The following is an 8,944-nucleotide window of genomic DNA, read 5'->3' on the forward strand; positions in this document are numbered from 1 at the left end:
ATACCCAACGTTGCCCAGGAGAAAAATAGAGTGTTTTTTTAATTCTTTGAGAAAAATATAATTAAAAAAAACAACTTTAAAAATAAAAATAAATTAACAAACAATGAAGACTCACTAATGTGGTTGTCTTGTGGTCATGTATGTATGTTATCATCCAGTTGACACTCAGAACCGGCCAACTCTATTTAATTTGAAAAGCAACAGGGGCGCGGTGCTGATTAAACACAAAGAATGCTGGCAGTCACCTCCAGTTCGCCCTCTGGTGGTCGTTCCGAGTGTCAACTGGATTATAACCTGCATTCAAGACCGCAAGTTCACAAAAAAACCAGAAGGGGGTGGGTTAGGGTTGATTTCACCCTACAGCATTTTTAGTTGACCAATGAGAAACATGTGTACCAAGTTTTATGAAAATCGCCCTGAAGTTATGCTGGAACATACATGCACACATACATACACACATTGACATTTATATATAAAGATTTCCACTTTGTATATGTAATACTTTACATTTATTTACTCTAAATTTAATCTGCCAGATATCTTCTTGAGCCTGTTTTCTGTCCCTCTGTAAAATGTTCAAATGCTCTAAATAATACTTGTGACCATCAAATGGTGTTAGGCAGACCAAATATGAAAACATTATTATTTTTTTAAAAAACACTTCTGTTTTTTTTTTTTTTAAACAACATTTAGTTTAGCAGAATGAGTAACTATGCATTAGTTCCCACTTGAGTGCTTGGAACAGTGCATGAAATACAACACACCGCCATTTGTTTCATCTGTATATTTTTTTTTATTATAGACATGAAACTACCTGGTACAACCCTTTTCTCCCCCAGATTGTCCTGGTTTGGACTTACTCCACAAGTATTACACAGCTGTAGACATCACCTGCTCACATTATTATACAGTATACATGTGACAGAACAACCCAGAATACACTACATCACACTAAAATTTGTTTTAAATATATAAGCATAACGGCAGTAAGTAATGGTGAAAAATAAATTATCTATAACTTCAGTCAGACCTGTATGTACACTGTGATCCCTAGAGATGACTTTAAACCAGCAATAACACCACGGAAGCCCAGGACAAAAAGGTAAACAAGTTGATTTATTAACAAAGTTAAAGGGTAGGTGGAAGAAAAGGAGTAACAATAACACATTAATGCACAAATTAACAACCTCTCTGCTACTCTAGGCCTTACTAAATGAAAAAATGAGTGGGCTGACAGAAGGGGTGGCTGTTTTACTTTTTCACCGGCTAATTCCTTCTCACCCCTTCTTCTTGGCACCACCTCTTCTCTTCCAAAATTCCAGGCCAGCCATTACCATCACTTTGCTTCCAAATCCAGGCTTGTCAGTCTGAAGACTAGAAGGCCCTCCTGTGGGAACCAGTTCCAGGTTTATTAATTGTGCCTAGAGCTCCTGGGACCATCCAAAAACTACTCCCTCTGGTGGCACCCAGTGTCACTGCATTCCTGAACACCTACATGCAACATAAGGGCTTGACACGCCTGCAGAGACTAGATACAGTAAACTAAAACAGGCGACTGAGCTGAAACCAAGAACCCTGGCAGTGACATAATAGTCAGGACATGTTAATCCAATCCAATCTAATCTATTAATAGGTTGGCTAAATTCACAAGAACCTCTCTGTAAAATTTCTTTGATTACCTTGTTAGGATAACTTCATAATGATCTAAATATAGTATATTTTTGTTGGAACACATTTATTAAACCCAAATTTACTATTATTCTCATGAAGGTTGTTTAAACATGAAGAGAAAGTTCATTTAGAGGAGAATTCCCTATGAAGCTCATCTGTACAAGGCTACTGCAACTTTACAAGTGACAAGAAATCAACTTAAAAACAGGCCAGTAGAAGAATAGGATAGATTTGTGTTTTAGTTTCTTTTTTGGTTTCAATGTAGGACCAAATCCAAAGTTAAGAGGAATAATAGTAGCTAAAGCCAGCATTGGATGCAAAGTAGGTTGCAATGCCCTGGCCTATTAGCAAATGAAATACTATTACTTGTTTAAAGTTATGTTTACCTGGCAGACATGCATCAGATGAGTACTAGTGAGTCATATAATTTGCAAACTTTAGAAAACCATGGATTTGTTTTTCTAAGTTGACAGATGTATTTCTTTAAAAAAAAAATCAGATCACAATATATTTTTTTGTGGATTACTTCTTTTTCTTGTAAGGACAGTGACAGAACCAGAACAATTTAGCATTGCATTTAAACACCTTGTGTTGGGAATACATTGGTGTATAAAAATGTTTATTAATGTAACGTTTATGTTTATTTTTATCCCTGTGTTATTCCCATAAATATCCTCACTGTTTCTGTTTTCAGATTATTGTTTATCGCGGTAAACTGTTCCAACTTGTTAAGAGTGAAAACATATTAGATCAAGTCTCAAAAATCTGTTAAATGTTGCTTTCAGCCAGTGTGAAAAAACAGTCTGCATTTTAACAATAGCAAACAAGTTGGTGGCCTGAAATAATCAGCACCAATATTATTCTCAGTCCCTAAATTACTGTTTTCTTTGCATTGTGAGTCACTGGGCTCATCAGGTTCTGTATGATTGTTGGTTATGACAAACATTTTAAAGTCTTGAAGACGATGTTTCTTATGATTTTTTTCCTGGTGCATAAGTGGGCCTGTGATGGACTACCGAGCCACCAAGTACTACTGGGACAGGGTGCAGTCTTCTATGACCCCAAATTACATTAGGTGGGTTTCATAATAGTATGGTATGGTAGTTTACTTCATTGTTCATCTAAGTATTCCAGCCAACTTATCACATTGCTATAATTTTAAGGTACTTCCTACATGAATCCCATTATGAGTTTTTTATAGTCACAATGTTCAAAACTAATTCAAGGCAAACCCTTTACTCTGAGTAACGACAGAACAAACTCTTCTATGATGTGTTTTTAACACACCATTTGTTCAGAATCATCAGTACCCTAGTGGTTAAAGTTTAAAAATTGCTTTAAAAGGCAGCAATTTTCATAGAATAAAGACTCATAAGGCACAAATAACAAAAAAAAATGAATTTGTCTGAATATACTGCATATTCAGATGGGGAGCACAGTGGTGCAATGGGTAGCACTGCTGCTTCATGGATCCAGCATCCTGGGGGTGAATTGTTCATGTTGAGTTTGTGTGTTCTTACTGTGTTTGTGTGTTTTTTGTCTGGGTTTCTTCTCACATCCCTAAAGACATTCATATTAGGGTAATTGACTATTGGGTGAGGGCAATGAAATGGTGCCTCATCCAAGGCCATTTCTTGCCTTCTGCCCAGTGTTGCACAGGTAGGTGCAGCAATTTAAGAGAGCCCTGTTTATAACACAGCAAATATACTGTTGTAGGACAGAGTGGCAGTGGCCACATTGCTTTAGCATACCACATGAAAGTTTGCAGCTACAGCACTTTCTTTATTGACACTTAACATCATCTATCGGTTCAACTAAAGTGCAAATTTCACAGATTACACACTGGGTCTCTCTTTGGAGTACACTCTGATAGCATTGCATCAATCACAGTCAAACGACAATGGTAATGACTCAGAGATGTCTGAATGTTGAACTATTTACCACTCTTGGCCAGTAAACAGTTGTCCTAACTCAACCTTTCCCAGTGTTAATGGATAAAACTGATACTAAAATTAATTTCTCAGGAATTTTGCGGTTGGGGTTTTAAAGGGTTTTTTTGTGTGTGTTTATTTTAAAGCCTCACTCACACTTTTGTGTTTGCCTGTGTCTGCAACTGTAATCTGTACCACACCAATAAAATTAATTCTATTTATACCTCTTGTTCACATCACCGCAGATGAGTAAAAAAATGTAATGTGTTAAAATGTGACATGTTATGAATTCTTCATATGAAGAACCACCAAATCCCACCATTCTGCACATTACTTTGTTTTCTCCACAAGAACAATTAGTACAGGGTAATTCATCACTGCCAACCTTCCGTCCCTATCATTATCAAACAACTGCCTCATGCTAGTTGAGAATATGTGCGCTTTTGTTTTGTTTTGTTTTTTTCACTACAGATCTTTGTTTAAATACTGAAGGACAGGCAGAAGTATGTAGAATTAATGTGTGCAAACATCACTAGACTGGAACTAAACATCTTTTTTCTTGTGTTAATGGTACTGAATTTTGTGGGAGGCATGTGGTATGTGGTATATATGGGTCCACGGTGAAGGCATGTGGTATAGTGGGTCCACGGTGAAGCAGCTGGTCAGTTTTTAATAAATAACTAATTGAATTGCTGGCTCAATCTCCGTGAGTGTGTGTGCTCATGCAGCTGCTTGAAGCTGGTGGGGTGATAGAGACAAAGCACATCTGCACGTGAAGGGTGTTCTGTCTGAGTTGCTTCATTGGCTTTCCGCAGTACACAATCAAGGCACTGCACCTGCACAGGCAGATAAAAGGGAGCCAGCATAGCAGAAATGGGGTTTGGAAGAAGAATTTAGACAACTGTGAGAACAGCTTGTGGGGGGAGAGGCAGGATGAGCCAGCTAGCCAGCGCAGTGAAGGGCAACACTATTGGTAAGGAGTGTGTGTGATCGAGAAGGTAGGCGGGAGGACAACTGACCTCGAGTAGACTGGCCAGAGTCAGTTGGAGGCAGCTAAGACAAGGGTCAGGTGGTAAGGACCGTGGCTGCTAGTGTCTCCGCTAGCTAAGTGAGAAATGGGTGAGCTGGGGAGGCAAAGATGGAGTTGGGCTGGGCTTGTCTGGTTTACTCTTGTTTTTAATTTCATTTTATCTCATATATTGTTCACCTGTTTTTTAAGAATTATTTATTTATTGAAGAGAGCATTGGACTTTTTGGACACTACTTGTTTTTTGATGGTTTTAATAAAAACACTTTGTTCACTTTTCCATGCACTCAAGAAGATGAAATCCAAGCAAAAGAAAATCATTGGGGTAAAAAGACAAAATGCGCTCTTCTCTATATGTGCCAAAGAAAACTTTCCAAAGAATTTGAAGGAATTGGAACAAAGTATTTTCCCTATCCCTTAAGAGAACAGGAATCAAACCAAACATGCACTGCTTTATACTTTTTAGAAAACTGCATTGTTTGTGCACTGCGTAATTAGGGTGAAACCTGAGAATGTATGTACATACAGTATGTATTTCTGGTTATTGGTGTTGTCTTAGCTGAAAATAATAACCTATTTAATGGATTATATCCTCCTCCAAAATTCAATTCAATTCAGAAAAATCTAACTAATCTTCCATTAATTTAGAAGACTATCAAGACTATCGTTTCTAAAATGTGTGGCGCATACATTCTCACAGAGAAGTTGTTGGAGTAGATAACTGGACAACCTGTGAAGAATCCAAGAGCAGGTACTGAGTAATTTTATAACTAGACCAAGACTGATAAACCTAACAGGCTGAAAGACCAGAACTCTGACAAGAACATTTAAGTGCCTGTCTTGAATGAATAATCGAGATGTTTTGTGCCTTTTTCTTTAGAGGAGAAAAAGATCAAACTAAGCTAATATAGAATTATATTTTGTGTTGTTTGTTATTGTCTTTTTACATAATTGCATAATTCAATCTTTTATTACCCTTATGTTATTAATAAACAATATTGTTTTGTTCATTGCAACAAGTGTGTTTCAGTTAATTGTTGGAAAATAGTCCATTGCTATGTCTGAACCACAGAGTGTAGTATAAGGATGTAAATGAATCACTCGGTTAATTAATTACCGTTTTGCTTTCGGCAATGCCTGGCATTATTCAGATAATCTGGCAAGGCTCCTACTTTACTTTCCTTACTTTTCTCTGTAGGAGGCAGTCTCTGGCCATTAGTCTTATAAGTAACTGAAGCACACTTGTTTTAAAAAAACAGAAAAATACAATTTATTGATAAACAAAAGGATTATAGAAATATGATAACTTCACATTGTGACACTAGAGGGCACTGTCGCTCCTCAAACCCTGCAGACAAACATCCAAGACACCAAGTAAAAGCACTTAGAAATATTTAAATTTCTTCTTTTTGATATTATGCCACAGTAGACACCACTAACACCACCATAAACAATAAATCAATAATCAAATACAATAACACAATCCTCCTCTCCCAGCATCTCCGTCACTCTACCATCCAACTCCGGCTCCGCTTGCTGGGTCTCACATAGTCCCTTATATAGTCCTTGACCCGGAAGTGCTCCTGTCCTTCAGTCCATGTGATTCAATAGCACTTCCGGTTCAGACGAAGACTTATATTTTTATATAAAAAAAAAAATGAAAATCCCTGTGTCTCCCTGCAGCATCACACGGTGGCATTCACGGTCCCCAGCAGGGTTGTGAATCCAAACTCCATCTCTCATGATGCCCTACACGAATCCAGGGCACATCTATGCTGCAGGGAGGACTCCATCTAGTGGCCTGGATGTGTCGGCTGTCCATCACAACATATATATATTGACATTTAAGACTGTCAGACAGGACAGTAAAACACAGAAGAGGCTGGCTCTTTATAGGCTATATAGTGTTCTAATATATTGTGGCACAGATGAATAGTTTTACAATACCAGAGGCCTCATGCATAAAATGTCGCGTACTCCCGTTTCCACGCTCAGATCAAGATGTATAAAACCTAAACTTGGCTTAAACCCATGCACATTTTAACGCCAGCTAAATCCTTGGTGTATGCAAGTTCTCCACTCGGTTCTGCAAACTGGCGGCACCCACCGTCAAAGCAGTTTTTTTGTTCCAGTGTGGTTTGCCTTTCTTTTTTAGATCCACATCCCTGATGCTGCTTTATTAAATACACTGAAATTAACTGCATATTGTTTATTAGTTTAAGGCATCTGATTTTTAATTAACCTGTAAGAATATAATGGTCCACGGAATGACCAAACTATTCCAAATACCATAGCTGCTTTAGCACTGTTCCTTTCAATACACCACTCAGAGTATTTATCCCACTGTATCTGAGAATTATTGGTATACAGCATCAATCACACACTGCCTCAGCCATGCGCTATTTGAACTGCACCCATACAGCAAACACTTCAGAGCCTTTCCTGTACTGACCTTGCAGTTCAGAAACAGTTTCATCCCAAGAACTATAAGCACACTCAATCAGTTCATCAAGTGATCCTTGTAGAATTGTTTGTACTTATTAGTACAATTACCTCACTGTAAAGTTGCAATACAGTTATAATATTGCACAACCTGCGCCACTTTATAAAGCGCGTATTTACATAAGATGATGATATCATTTTTAAGATGAAATGCTGCAAAATATGTTTATTACATTTGTGATAGACAGCCTGAGCACAAACAGACAGACACCGGATGTCAATGCCCCACACGGTTTATTTAAAATATGTACAAGTATTAAACAGTCCTACACCACACATAGTGCTCCAGCACCAAACACCCTTACATACGGGCCTTTAAATGTCCGTAGGCCACCTTTCTCCCTCCTGTCCCTGGAGCTTTGTCCAGCTCCAGCTCCTGACTCTAGCTTCCCGACTGTAGGAAGGCGGCCCCTTTTATATTCACCCGGATGTGCTCCAGGTGCTTGATGACATTCTCCTAGCGGCACTTCCTAGTGTGGCGGAAGTGCCACATGAGCACCCAGGAGCACTCCGGGTGTCACTGGAAGGATCTTCCCTGACCTTTCCAGGTGTGGCAGAAGTGTAGAGCTCCCGTGCTTTAGGAGACTTGGGGCACCCCCTGGCGGTAGCCACGGGCCCCCACAGGTTTGTGCCTTCTTGCTCCATCCCCATGGTCCCCTGCTAATCCAGGGTAGTTGCCCCTTTGTGGCCCGGGGCACGTACTGACTGCCTCTATGTCCTTCCAGGCATCCCAGCTGGGTCTGGCCCCCAGCCTCCTGTGACACTGCCCCATCATCAGAGGAGACCCATTGGGCTCAGCAGCCCATCCCGTAAGGACAGGTCTCACACAAAGCAGGTTTAAATCGTGCTCGTCCAGGGCCCGGTCCTACAAAATATAAGGCAGACACAGGGGCAGGAAAGTTGCCAAAGGGCCAACATTCCCCACTTCAGCCGGCACCCTGGCAGCCGAAACCTTGGCGCCCGCTTCGCGGCCTGTATGCCCCCTTCCTCGGGTTGTCCAATGGGACCGCTCACACTCTTGTCTTCCCTGTTGACCTTGGGGCATCCTACTGCCACTGCAGAGGGCTGCCCGTCACCGTACGTGAGCTCATAGACTCACCTCTCACTTTGTGGAAAGAGCCAGCTTTACTCCTCCGGTTCCTCCTTATTCTCTGGGGTACCCTAAAGGCCTAAAGGTTTGAGTCTCCCTATGGAAAAGGAAGAGACCTCTCACCGTCTGCACCCCTGTTGAGCAACGTGAGACTGACGCTGGTTTTGGGAGTAGGGCACTAAGACCCGCGGCACTCATCAGCTAGAGTCTTGGCTCCACACTCACCATGCGATCAGCCCTCTGTGTCACATCCACTACTCGGCTACTCGGTCACCGGAACCGCACGATACCGGGACACATTCACTCGAGTCTCCATTTCTTTTTACGGTACAGGCATCACTTACCCACCGCCACAGTTTTCAAGTCCACAAAGAAAGAGTGGCCCATTAGCCTTTATGTTTCAGAGAGTGCAAAAGGTCATTTTGGAAAGTGCTAACTGATTTTTCTCCAGAGAGATGAGTGTAGCTAGTTTTTGAAGTAACATGTAACCTCTTGTGATTAAAGTCACTTTCCACACTGTTATTTTGTCAATTGCCATTGTCATTTGTTGAATTATTTATCTTTTTTTCAGACTCATGTGTCTATTTGGCATCTTCTGGTCTGAAAGGGGCATCTGCCAAAATGTCAGTTCAACTCAGATTTCCACCTTAGTTATCAAATGAAGTCCAGGGCTGAGATTGGTACAAATTGCAGTTCAGCCACTTAGTATGGAATGTAATTGGG

This window comes from Polypterus senegalus, chromosome 4 (assembly GCF_016835505.1).
Source record: "Polypterus senegalus isolate Bchr_013 chromosome 4, ASM1683550v1, whole genome shotgun sequence".
NCBI lineage: Eukaryota > Metazoa > Chordata > Cladistia > Polypteriformes > Polypteridae > Polypterus > Polypterus senegalus.